This window comes from Gekko japonicus, unplaced genomic scaffold (genome assembly GCF_001447785.1).
Source record: "Gekko japonicus isolate JY-2015 unplaced genomic scaffold, Gekko_japonicus_V1.1 scaffold2424, whole genome shotgun sequence".
Lineage (NCBI taxonomy): Eukaryota > Metazoa > Chordata > Lepidosauria > Squamata > Gekkonidae > Gekko > Gekko japonicus.
This window is the reverse complement of record NW_015172080.1, coordinates 62,011-75,134: the sequence shown is the minus strand read 5'-3', so window position 1 is coordinate 75,134 and position 13,124 is coordinate 62,011. Positions and strand designations below refer to the sequence as shown.

General features: G+C 49.9%; 1 protein-coding gene across 1 annotated transcript in view; it reads right to left on the bottom strand.

Annotated features, from left to right (window-relative positions):
- The window catches only part of LOC107118530 (pro-neuregulin-3, membrane-bound isoform-like), a gene marked incomplete at its 3' end in the record, with an annotated part of 189,802 nt that overhangs the window by 124,973 nt on the left and 51,705 nt on the right, over positions 1–13,124 (bottom strand). The gene's annotated exons all lie outside the window — the stretch shown is intronic.

The following is a 13,124-nucleotide window of genomic DNA, read 5'->3' as shown; positions in this document are numbered from 1 at the left end:
CTTACAGAGGGCGTGAGCCCATATATAAAACTCAATAAAACACTAAAATCACAATTCCAATTACAGTAAAACACTAATAACAATAATAAAGTGCTTTCAATCAAGATGGTCTTGAGTGATTATTTTCCAACCGGCCCCATTGGGGTCTCGCTGTCCAGTTGATCTTTCATACCAATCCACGTTGTTAAAATCACATGTGGCTGGGCATTCCCAGGGCGATCCCACGACCCGGTAGTATTGCCACCGTTGGTGGTGGTGGTGGCAGCGGCGGCCCCTATGTGAAAGCCTGGCGGAAGAGCTCCGTCTTGCAGGCCCTGCGGAACTGCACAAGATCCCGCAGGGCCCTGATCTCCTCCGGGAGCTCATTCCACCAGATAGGGGCCGCCACTGAGAAGGATCTAGCCCTGGTTGCCGCAAATTTTACCTCCCGGGGACCTGGTATCACCAGATGGTTTTGGGTCCCCGACCGAACTGCTCTTGGGGGTATATACGGGGAAAGGTGGTCCTTCAGGTAGGTCGGAACCTGGCCATATAGGGCTTTAATGTTAAATGTATGTTAAATGGAGTGTTGCTTCTGTTCATCAGTTCTGATCCTGATGCCCGTCAATTTCATCATTGGCTGACCCAGAGTTCCAGTACCGTGAAAGAGGAAGAAAACTCACGACCCACCCACTCTGCACCGTGCCCCGTTTTGGAAAGCTTCCTGTTGGAACATGGCCCTGTCCTAACAGGTTATGTATCTAGCACCCTGCCATCAAGGAGCTTACAGTGACATCTACTGCTCCCTCTTTTCCACCTCCACCTTCTGTGAGGCTGGGAGGGTGTGTGGCTGGCCCAAAGTCATCCAGAGAGCTTCAAACCAGGGCGGGGATCTGAAGTCAGGTCTCCCCAGAAAAGGCTGCCAACCTCAAGGTGGGAGGGACCTCGCATTCTTCCAGAACTAGGACTGATCCACAGAGATCAGTTTGCCTGGAGGACAAGAGTCTAGGAGAAAAGGATGTCTTAAAGCAGGGGTGTCGAACTCATTTGTTATGTGGGCCGGATCTGACATAAATGAGACTTTGTTGGGCCGGGCCATGTGTGTCATAAAATGTAATGCCAAGTAGTGGAGATGTAAACTTTCTAAAGGACACAAACTCACTGGAGAAGACCCTGATGCTGGGAAAGATTGAAGGTCAAAGAAGACAGGGATGGCAAAGGATGAGATGGTTAGACAGTGTCATCGATGCAACGAACATGAAATTGAGCGAGCCAACTTCAGAGGACGGCGGAAGACAGGAGGGCCTGGCGTGATCTGGTCCATGGGGTCGCGAAGAGTCAGACTCGACTGTGCGACTGAATGACAACAAAGGACACAAACACAAAGGGCTTTTTTTTAACTTAAAATAAAAACATGCTTAAACCATTAGCACTCTTGCAATGTTTTGTTTATTTAACAGTGTCAGATAACTGACACCTCTTGCTCTGAATTATTGCATCATAATGTCTGAGCTGTTGCAGTCTTGAGTATGCTGTTCAGTTGTGTATCTGTAAGCTGCAAGCCTACAATGACGCAGCAGCAGCAGAACTCGAAGAAGAAGCAGAAGACAGCCAGTTTCGCTGCAGGCCTGATAGAAGCCCGCCGTGGGGGCTGATCCGACTCCTGGGACGCATGTTTGACACCCCTGTCCTAAAGTAACACCACATCACCTCCGAGTTCCCCCCAATCTCCAAACGTCCACCTTCAGACACCACCCCAAAATTTCCCAAGCTGGAGTGGCCAACGCTAACTCTAACCAACACACTAGGCTGACTTTCTAGAGTTGGGCAAGGATGCTTTTAAAAGGGATCCCGTGTGACCCTTTGTGCTGACTCCCAAAGGGAGAAAAGACAAACCAGTCATCAGAGGGCAGCTGCAACGCTCTGGCCCCTGATTTTGGAGAGCAAGGCTGAAACCTGATGTGCATTTCTTAGGTTGTGGGATCTATTCTGCATGCTAACAAAACCACAAGGCTTGAACCAAGGCGTTCTTGTGCCAAGAGGTGAAGCGGCAGAATTCCACCCAACTCCACTTGTCAGGTCAAGCATGCAGTGTTGCAATGCTCCTGCAGCAGCCAATGACACAACTGTTCCTGAAGCCCTTTTAGAGTGAACTGAAATCTGGCAATGCGCTCCCATGCGAGGCAGCAGGAAGAGTGCTCCTCGTCACACCCCAGAGATGCAAAGTGCTTCGAAGCACTCCAGGGATATCCTCAGATCCTGACAAGCCACTTCCTTTCTCGGGGAAGAGAGCCATCAAATGCACCAGGAGACCACAGACACAGCAGAGCGGAGTTTCTGCAGAGAGATTACCATTCCCTCTACCTCCCAGGAAGGGCAAGATGGACAGCTGTTGTGAAACATGAGCTGCGTACAGAGAGGTCCGAGATGTGTGCCCTGGGTTGATTGGGAGTTCGGGGTTCACCTTCCCATGTGTGGAGCGAGCCCCCTTAAATCTAGACGGGGGTAAGAGGCCTCCTGCCAGCAAAAGAAGGAAGAATTACAAGACTGATAACATCCATTGGTCTTTATTCAAATGCTGGAGGTTAGATTCCTCTACAGGGAGCAGGGGGGGGGGGTCAGGATTCTCATTCACCCCGCTGACATCCAGGAAGGGATATCAGAGGTTACTCTTCTGTATTGTTAAATTTAACTTATGATTTTACTATTCTTTTCCTTAGATCTGTAACCAGTAGGCTTGATAGCCTTACACTCTGGCTTAATGTGTAGCAATACAGTTCTCTTGTTTAAGAGATTCAAAGTCTTCCTTGTGCACCTTAAATCACTCACTCATGCTCAGACACGCATGCACAGGGATGGGCTGAACTAATGGGAAACTCTGCTCTTTGCACATGCTCAGAGGCAGGCTTTACTAGTGTCACCCAAGTTGCCGGTACTGTGGGAGGCTGGACTTTTAACTGGGTGACGGCACAAAAAAGAGGAATGCGCTTTACATCCACACGAACATGCAGCATGCATGTAAGCACATGTAGAGTCAGGTTGGGTTTATGATACTCCTTGCAACATAAAACCAGCCGGGGAAGCCTTGCTTCGGCTTGGAAGTGAAGCATTTCATAGCTTATTACTCAAAGCACAATATTTTTTTAAAACAAAAACACAAGGGCATAAAATGGATTATTATTCCATAGTGTAAAATAAATTACTTTATAGGCTCTTTACATTATCCGTCTTGTTTATAGGAACTGTTGTCCATATCGTTTTCTCTTAGAATGGCAACCAGCAGACACGCAAAATTACTGCTTTCTAAAAGACGCTCTGGAGCTGCGGTGGCTCAAGTGGTTAAGACGCTGAACTGCAGGCTGTGGAAGGTCGGTAGTTTAGCAGTTTGAGACCCGGGTGCCACATGACGGAGTGAGCTCCCGTCTCTAGTTCCAGCTCCTGCCAACCTAGCAGTTCGAAAGCAAGAAATTGCAAGTAGAGAGAGAGGAACACATGTGGGATGCAGCGTCAAAGGACCAAAGAACACTTTGAGAATAAGAACTGGGGATTGTCATAGATGCTATGCCGACTGGAGGATTTTAATTATATTGCTGTTTGGGAGTACTGGCCAGGGCTATTTTTAGACAGGAACGCTCAGGAAGGAAGTTCTGACTGGCTCCCAAGTTGGCCACACCCAGCAGGAACTCATTAGCATATTAGCATATTAGGACACACCCCTGCCAGCACAGCTCATTAGCACATTAGGCCACACCCCCCTAAGGAACCAATCCTAATGAGTTTCTGCTGTTGGGTGTGGTCTATTATGCTAATGAGTTCCTGCTGTTGGGTGTGGTCTATTATGCTAATGAGTTCCTGCTGTTGGGTGTGGTCTATTATGCTAATGAGTTCCTGCTGTTGGGTGTGGTCTATTATGCTAATGAGTTCCTGCTGTTGGGTGTGGTCTATTATGCTAATGAGTTCCTGCTGTTGGGTGTGGTCTATTATGCTAATGAGTTCCTGCAGGGCTTTTTCTACAAAAAGAGCCCTGGTACTGGCAATGTAACCTTTTGATAGTCTCCCCCCCCACCATCACAGTGGTTGTCACCAGGGTTCCCTCTAAGCTGAGCTAGCATGAGCTAGCTCACAGTTTTTTAGCCTCCGGCTCATACAATGTTTGCCTTAGCTCAGGAAGGAGGGCTCCAGAGCAACCTAATTTATGCAGCAGCCAAATCGCTCACTCACAACTTTAATGCCGGCAGCTCACAAAGTAGACTTTTTGCTCACAAGACTCCACAGCTTAGAGGGGGGCGTTGGTTGCCACAGTGGGCTGGATCCAGACTAAATATGCATTTCCCTCCTTCCTGCCACAGACCTCTCCCCATGTCGCTCCTCAGGGACCCTCGTCCCTTGGGAGCAGCATTTTGTGGAGGTCAGCGGACTACAGTGGAGGGGAGGAAAGTTCTGTTCTGCTGGGGGGAAAAGATTTTAGTCTGTTCAGCCCATTACAATCTACCAAGGAAAGAAAAAGAGTATAAGCAATCATATTTTCCGAAAAGGACTTTTGTTTACAAGAGAGAGGCAGTTCAGAGTGCTTAATAGAGGTACAACCAGTGATATCACTGGAACTACTTCACGGAATTCTGTGACCAGCAAGGCAACCTGTTAGATCACCGCTAACAAAGATCCGGAGAGTGATTTCAGCAAAAGTGAACAGCTATATATATATATATATATTTAATAAAGATTTTATTGGCTCCCCTAAAAAGGGGAGGTATTTCGCTTAAAAGAAAAAATGGGAAGGGTAGACAGTGGGAGAAAGAGAAAGCTGAGTGATATATAAACTGGTAAATTAAACTGTTAGTAATGTCCAATTAATCTTCTTGCGCTTCTTCTGTGTGTTGTCAAACTTCTTTTCCTAGTCCTGTCACATGTAATTCTCTGTTAGTATGTTAGTAATGTTCCTTTGAATTTCTGTTAATAAAAAAAATCTCTTCTGGGCACATTCAGAACCGCTTCTTTGCGTGCTGGGTGCTTTTACTATCGCTGACGTGGAGGAGCTTCCTCTGTTGTCTTCTCCTTCCGGCTTGTTAGATCCTCCTTCGGGTTGCTGTTAACACTCTCAGTTCATGCACTATAAATCCTCTTCCTTTCATGCCATTACTGGAGGTCCCCAGCTTTGAGAATGGTATTAATTTTATTTTCGCTTTTATATCCGCTCCCAAACCCTCTACTGGGTCCTCCTCGCAACTGTTGACTTATATAAGCGCTTGCCAGGCACTTCTCGCTGAAAAGTGAACAGCTATATTGAAGGTACGAACAAGCGCTTGAAAGAAGTCATAACCAGAACAACTTAACATTGGGAGCTAAGCTCCTTTTAAACATTCCCGGGCTAACGTAGCCACGCCTCTGTACAATAAACAACCAATGAGGTTGAGCGGATAAAGTCCAATGAGAGTTCTTCCCTCGCAGGGACTAGGTGCAGTTCTGATTGGTCGCTGTTGAGGAGCAACCAATAGCACGTTAGCTCGGAGGAGCCTTCCTCTGGCTCAAGCATAACATGGGGAGTCGATGCGGCGATTCATGTAAGCCGTTTCAATACACTACACAACCGTCAACGGGAGGCGTCACTTAAAAGGTCAGAGAAATGTGGTGCTTGTCTTGTTCGTTGTATTGGTAGCTCCACCCACCCACCCACCCCAATATGTCATCAAATTTTGCCAAGAAGGTGCAAAACTCAATCCAGCAGATACAGAGATAATAGAATGGCGAAAATGCATTACCCATCGTTTGACTGCTGTGGTGGAGCTCCACCTTCTCCGCCACATCCTGCAAACATTGTTAGTCATGTAGCACAGCCTTGGGGAAGTGTGGGCAGGGGTCAGCGATTAGGCACACCGGTCCTGATTTTCAGCCCATATTTCCAGACTCTGTAAACATCTGGATTGATCAGTAACTCTGATCAATCCAGAGCCCTGACCTTTGCACCTCCTGCACCTGTGGACATGTTAAAGAAGGTAGCTTGTTAATTATTGCACTATGTAAGCATCCTTAAGATGCTCTCCCTAGAGTACCTGTTTTCCCCGGTTTCTGTACGTGCAAGTCCCAACCTCACCCCACGGTGGGTGGGTGGGGGGCAGAGTGTGCATAGAATAAATTCTTGCTGCCTTGAGAGGCAGGCAGGATTTCTCTACCCTCAAGAGAGCTGTCTCGTGTGATTCCTTCAGGGAAGAACTCCTGGCAAAGAATCAGCTTTGTTAACTGAGGTTACCTAGTTCGTGGCAACCAGCTGAGTACCGGATCCACTTCAAGGTTATAGTGTTGACCTTTAAAGCCCTACATGGCCTGGAACCAGCATACCTTCGGGACCGTCTCTCCCCGTGTATGCCCCAGACAGCCTTGCTCTCCTCAGAACGACATCTACTGGTAGTCCCTGGCCCAAAAGACATCCCCTTAGACTTAGCCAGGGCTTTCTCTGCCCTGCCCCCCGACTGGTGGAACACGCTCCCAATTGAGATCGGGGCCCTGCAGGACTTGCTACAATTCCACAGGGCATGCAAAACAGAGCTGCTCCCCCAGGGCTTTCGTTGAGGTGGCCGATGTTTCCACAATCTCGGCCTCCCTTGCCCATAGTAGGCCTACAGATGCCTACAATCCTGCAAACATCTAACAGGAAATGTATTGGGATCAGGGGTCATTTCGTAGAAAAAGAGGTGCAGGAGCTCATTAGCATAACTCATTAGCATAACTTATTTGCATCTGCCACACCCCCTGACATCACTAGAAGTGTGTCAGAAGGCAACACCCACCGCTCGGGCTCCACTGGACTGTTTTGGATTGCTAGCTATTGGGTGGGGGGGACGTGCAGATCTGTCCTCGCAGAGGAGGGAGAGCTTGTACCTTAATAAACCTTGGTCTTACAGGTGCCACTGGACTGTTTTGGACCGAGGAGCTGGGGGGGGGGCTCTGCAACTTACTGACTGAGGACTTATTGCATGTGCCCGCCCCCTGGGCTTTTTACTTCCGGAGCTCCCCTCCTGTGTGCTCCTGCAGAAAATGACCCCTGATTGGGATGCTCTGAAGTAATGTTCTTTTTCTTAGCTGCCATCCTGTTTTATTTAACTGATTTTTAATTATATATTCACTGGACTTTATTTCTGTTATGAGCCGCCCGGAGCCCATCATGGGATAGGGTGGGATGTAAGTGCAATAAATAAATAAATAAATAAAAATCCTGGGAAAACAAATTAAAGAGACAACCACGGCATCCCAAACACATTTGTTAAAGTCAAAAAATTAATGGTTATGCAAAATTAAATTCACTTCCTGGACGATTTCTCTCCACGTTGCACTCAACTCGAAAAAGAGCCATCAGTGGCAATCATCCATTAACCATCAATTCAGATTGCCTTAAAAAGCAAATGGCTAAATCCTCAAACGATATCTCCTTCCCCGATCTTAATTGTCTGCAAACTGTGGTTGGAGTCTGCATGAATCTAGTCATATCCTCTCCTTCCTTCTCTCCTCGCTGATTATATTGAAACATCCCCCCCACGCATACACACACATGTACATTGCATGCTGGTAGTACACCCAGCTTACTTAGATAGAGTTCGCCAGAATAAAGAACTATCACTTCCAAAATCAATGACAACATAATGGTTAGGAACACACAAGAGCAAAAGCCTGTCAATCAGGAAGAAAGGGATTAACCCCCCCCCCCCATTTCAAGAGCTAGACTGCCAAAACACAGAATGAACTGAATGGCCAATCAGAATTGGCATATGGTACCTGCATATAATTAAAGTCATTTACAAAATTACCATAGGCCCCGGTCACACGGGCAGGAAACTGCGGGGGGGGAAGCATGGCAGTTTGCCCCGGGGCAAACTACTGTGCGGTAAAGTGATCAGACCTCCCGTGGAGGTACCGTGGAGGTACCGTGGAGGTTCCATGGGAAGGGAGAGGTGCTGATCGCATGACAATCCCACGCGCAAAAAAGAAGTGCGTGGTGCGGCAAACTGGATGTTTTTTTTTCGTGTACACCGCAACTGCGCATGCTCCGTTGGGTGCTTGTGCGCATCCACAGAGACTTGGGGAAAAAAAACCCTGTTTTGCAAGGGGACGTGGGCGGGCGCCGGATGCCTCCGGAAACGCGATCAGACGCCTGCCCTTGCCCCGCAGTTTCCGGAAACTAGTACCTCCGAGGTACTAGTTTTTTGCTGCGTGTTTTCGGTGGGAAGCCTCGGTTGCGTCACAGAAGTGCTACGCTTCCCAGATGTGCTGGTGAGATCACGCCCGGAAACTCCGCTTGTCTTCCATCGCTCTAGCGTGGCTAATGCTCCGTGTGACCGCAGCCCTCGATTGGAATCCTACATGTCCTCAAATTAAGAACCTGGAAGTTAACTCTTCAAGTCGAACCTTCACATATACATCAAACCACATGACAGAAGACTTCAACTTCCCACCTGTAAGCTCCAGGAGACAGTCAGAGATCCACTGAAAAGAAGAGGAGGAGGAGGAATAAGAGGAAGAGGAGGAGGAGGAGATTGGATTTATACCCCGCCCTTCACTACCCGAAGGAGTCTCCGAGCGGCTTACAAACTCCTTTTGCCAGTATGTCAGGAAGTGATGTGACACTGAAGTCACAGAACAGGAAGAGGTAGGGACCAGAGTTACAGTCTCACTGGTATGAAGGCTAGGACGGTGAGCAGCCGGTCAAGGAGAACCAGAGTGAAGAAACACAAGCTCAGCATCAGGTAGCGTACCACAAGCATGTTTTTATTTTAAGTAAAGAAAAATCTTTGCGTTTGTGTCCTTTATAAAGTTTATATCTCCGCTACCTGGCATTACCTTTCATGACCCACATGGCCCGGCCCAACAAGGTCTCATTTATATCAGATCTGGCCCTCATAGCAAATGAGTTCGACACCCCTGCTCTGGTCTGCTTGCTGCCACCATTTCCCCCATCTCTCTGCAGTAGGGTTGCCAGATCTTACCTTGGCTGAAGCGGGAGACTTTGAGGAGGGGGTGTTCCAGGGGTTGGGGGGATGCCATGCGACATCCCCAACATTATGATATCACCCAGACGTGATGTCATCACATGGTGGACGCTGCATGGGGGATGCTCTGGTATTTGGGCAAACTGCATGGGTTTTTGGGGCCCAAGCAGTGGCGATTGCGGGGGGGATCGCGGGGGAATGCAGCCCCCCCGGGTGAGGTATGGGGGGGCACATGACGAAGCCCCGCCCCCTGCTTCTGGCCGCCCCGGTTCCGGCCCTCATTCAGCCAGGAGGAGGCAGGAGAAGAGGGAGGGTAAGTTGCTTCCTCCCTGCCTCTCCCCACCCCTGCCTGCCTGGGGCCAGGGAGGGCCTTCGCGGGGCTTCCTTGCACTCCCGCCAGCCTTGCAAGTCCACCACCGGGCCCCTCATGGGCTCGGCAGTGGAGCTGCAAGGCCGGCACCGGCGGCTGGGACCATTGGGGGCGGGGTGTGTGGCCTTATGACACATTTCCGGTGATGTCAGGAGGTGTGGCCTTATGACACACTTCCGGTGATGTCAGGGGGTGTGGCATATGCTAATGAGTTATGCTAATGAGTTCCCCTAGCTCTTTTTCTACGAAATGACCCCTGGGCCCAGTATCAGAGCGCCCCCATGCGACGTCCCCGGCGCAATGCCGTCACTTCTGGGTGACATCCTCACATCTGGGATGCTGCGCAGCGACATCCCTGTTTAGGGGTGGGGCTTCCCCCACCCCGGCCGGTTGGCTGGCAGCGGGCTGTACTTTTCCTTTCTACCTCCCTTTCCCCCTTTCTGTATATAAACCAAAAAATAAAAATAAAAATCAGGGGTATGCCCACTGCAGTGTTCCCTCTAAGCTGAGTTAGCGTGAGCCAGCTCACAGTTTTTTTAGCCTCCGGCTCACACATTTTTGTCTCTGCTCAGGAAGGAGGGCTCCAGAGCAAACTAACTGATGCAGCAGCCAAATCGCTTGCTCACAGCTTCAATGCCAGGAGCTCACAAAGTAGGATTTTTGCTCACAAGACTCCACAGCGTAGAGGGAGCATTGAATTCCCCAGTGCCACTGTTGGAATGGCCACAGCCATGTAGGGAAGATGAAAAGCTGGCTCGGAAAGAACAAGGTATGCCGCTGGAGTCAAAGTTCCTTTGGGACTCTCTTCAGCTGAGTGTAAATGCCTTCTCCCCTTCCCTGTTCTACATCAAGCCTCATTTGTTCTTGGAAATTTGTCTGCTGTTCCCCAGTATCCCTCACTCAGCGATACATATTTTTAAAACCTCTTTTACACACACACACACACAGATGCGTTGACCCTTTTTGAAGGTTTTCACCTGTGCTGATGTCGAGTAAAAAGAATTGTACTTCTTCTTCAGTGCTTCTGTCGGCACTCTGAAGAGCAGGCGGGAAAGATTTGCAAGTGTTTCATTATCATTCCCGCCGCGGAACAAGCCAGCGGAGCAAGGGGGGGGAAAGGCTGCCGGAAAAGATGGCTGATGCAGAAACAGCCGGGCTGAGGGCAAATCGAATCGCAGAGCAGCGTCTTAACATTTAGTAGCACGGAGTTAAGAGGGTGGCTACGGAAGAACGGTGAAGCATGGCCAAGCCTTCTGTTGAAAGTTTGGGTGGATCTGAAACCACAAACGGTAGAGGAACCTCAAAACGTAGCAGTAGAAGAATCTTCCCTTTTTTGCCAAATACATCCATTGCTTACCTACCATGCTAGGGTTGCCCCCCCCCCCAGTAAATGGCAGCAGGGAGGGGGAGGTCTAGCCTGGCATTTCATCAATATTAGCAACAACATGGCAACATTGGCAACAACATGGCAAATAAAATAAACAAGAGGGGGACCCGCGATACTCGCGGGGAGGGGACCCGCGATACTCGCGGGGAGGGGTCCCGCGATACTCGCGGGGAGGGGACCCGCGATACTCGCGGGGAGGGGGCCAGTCTCTCTTTTCCTCCGTTCTCTCTTTTCCTCCGTTCTCTCTCTTCCCCCCCGTCCCTCTCTTTATCTCTCCCCCGTTCTCTCTCTTCCCCCCCAGTCTCTCTCTTGCTCGCTCTTCCCCCCTTCTCTCTCTCCCCCCAGGCTCTCTCTCTCCCCCCTTCTCTGTCTTCCCCCCCAGTCTCTCTCTCTCTCCCCCCTTCTCTCTCTCCCCCCAGGCTCTCTCTCTCCCCCTTTCTCTGTCCTCCCCCCAGTCTCTCTCTCTCTCCCCCTAATCTGGGAGAACCGGGTTTGATTCCCCACTCCTCCAGTTGCACCTGCTGATGTGACCTTGGGTCAGTCCCAAGCTCTGGCACAGCTGTCCTTGAAAAAGTGCAGTTTGTGTCAGAGTTCTCTCAGCCCCACCCACCTCACAGGGTGTCTATTGTGTGGAGGGGAAGGGAAAGGAGTTTGTAAGCCGCTCTGAGACACCTTTGGGTAGTGAAGGGCGGGGTATAAATCCAATCTCTTCTTCTTCTTCTTCTCTCTCTCTCTCTTTCCCCCTTCGAAGCGTGGCCCGCACGCCTACCATCTGCCGGGCCTTGCCGGGCTGTCTCCCCCCCCTCACCGGTCTCTCTTCCTTCCCCCCGACTCTCTCTCTCTTTCTTTTTTTTCCCGTGAACCGAGGCCCGCGCGGCTTACATCCGCCGGGCCCTCGGCAGTTTCTCTTCCCCTCTCCGACTGTCTTCCCCCTCCTCACCTATCTCTCGCCGCCGCTGCTGCTGGGCCTCTCCGACCGTTCGTTTCCTTTCCAGCGCAGGGAACCCAGGTAGGACGCAGAGCATTCCGTGCGCATGCGCACGGAACGCTCTTGCACTTTCGGGGGGATTTAAACAACCCCCCGATTTTTTTTCAACTTTTAGCATTTTTGTGCACACGTGGGGACGGCCCCATGTGTGCACAAACCTCTCCCTGCCCCCCAGCTGCCCCCGGAGCGCAGATTTAGATATCCGCACTCACGGGGGCAACTTGGCTATTAGTATAAGGATAAATAAATAAACATAGCTCCTACCTGGTGGAATGAGCTCCCAGGGGAGATCCAGGCCCTGCGGGACCTTATGCAGTTCCGCAGGGCCTGCAAGACGGAGCTCTTCCACCAGGCCTTTGAGTAGGAGCCGCCGCCCCTACTATACCACCATCACCATGGTTTGGACGGGGCCCTGAGCAAACATCTTAATATTCAAGAAGCCCTAAGCCATGGGAAGTACTACTCAGAACTTCGGACCTACGATTTGCCATCTTTGGACCTATGGAAATTATTGAGCACCATGTTTTAACCTAGGATGTTTTAAGATGTATTATATGTTTTCAAATTACCATGCATACTATGTTATTATTATTGGCAACGTTTTGCCTTGCCCCTGTAAGCCGCCCTGAGCCCATCGGGGAGGGCGGGGTATAAATGTGAAAAATAAAATAAATAAACAAATAAATAACATCACACCGGAAGTGACATCACTGCATCTCTGACAATGTGGAGACCCTCTGGTATTTGAGCAAAAACTGTATGGTAGGAGCCAGTCTTAACACAGAGCTTTTGCCCACATTCCAGGGTCTCTCGCATAGCTGGAGACCTGATGACGTCACATGGTCACATGGTCACATGGTCACCAAGGCCGCCCCCCACTGCCGGTAAGTCCCCCCACGAGCTAGCTAACTGGCAGTGGGGCAGGGCCCAGGGGGAATCCCCCACCGGGGGGCTGGGAAGATGAAGAAAAAGAGAAGAGATTGGCTTTATACCCCCACCCTTCACTCGGAGTCTCAGAGCGGCTTACAAACTCCTTTTCCTTCCCTCCCCCACAACAGACACCCTATGGGGTAGATGGGGCTGAGAGAGTTCTTTCAAGAACTGCTCTTTCAAGGACAGCTCTGACAGAACTGTGGCTTGCCCAAGGTCATCCAGCAGCTGCAAGTAGAAAAGTGGGGAACTCAAACCCAGTTCTCCCAGATGAGAGTCTGCGCACTTAACCACTACACCAAACTGGCTCTCTAACCACTACACCAAAAGAGGGCGACACCAAAAAAGAGGACATGTCCTCTAAGAAGAGGACATCTGGTAACCCCACCAAAAGCAATAAGCCTAACAACTTCACCGTCTCCCAAATTTTCCTTAACCAACCCCAGTTTACTTATAAAATACTTGGGTCTTCCCAGGGCTATTTTTGGGCAG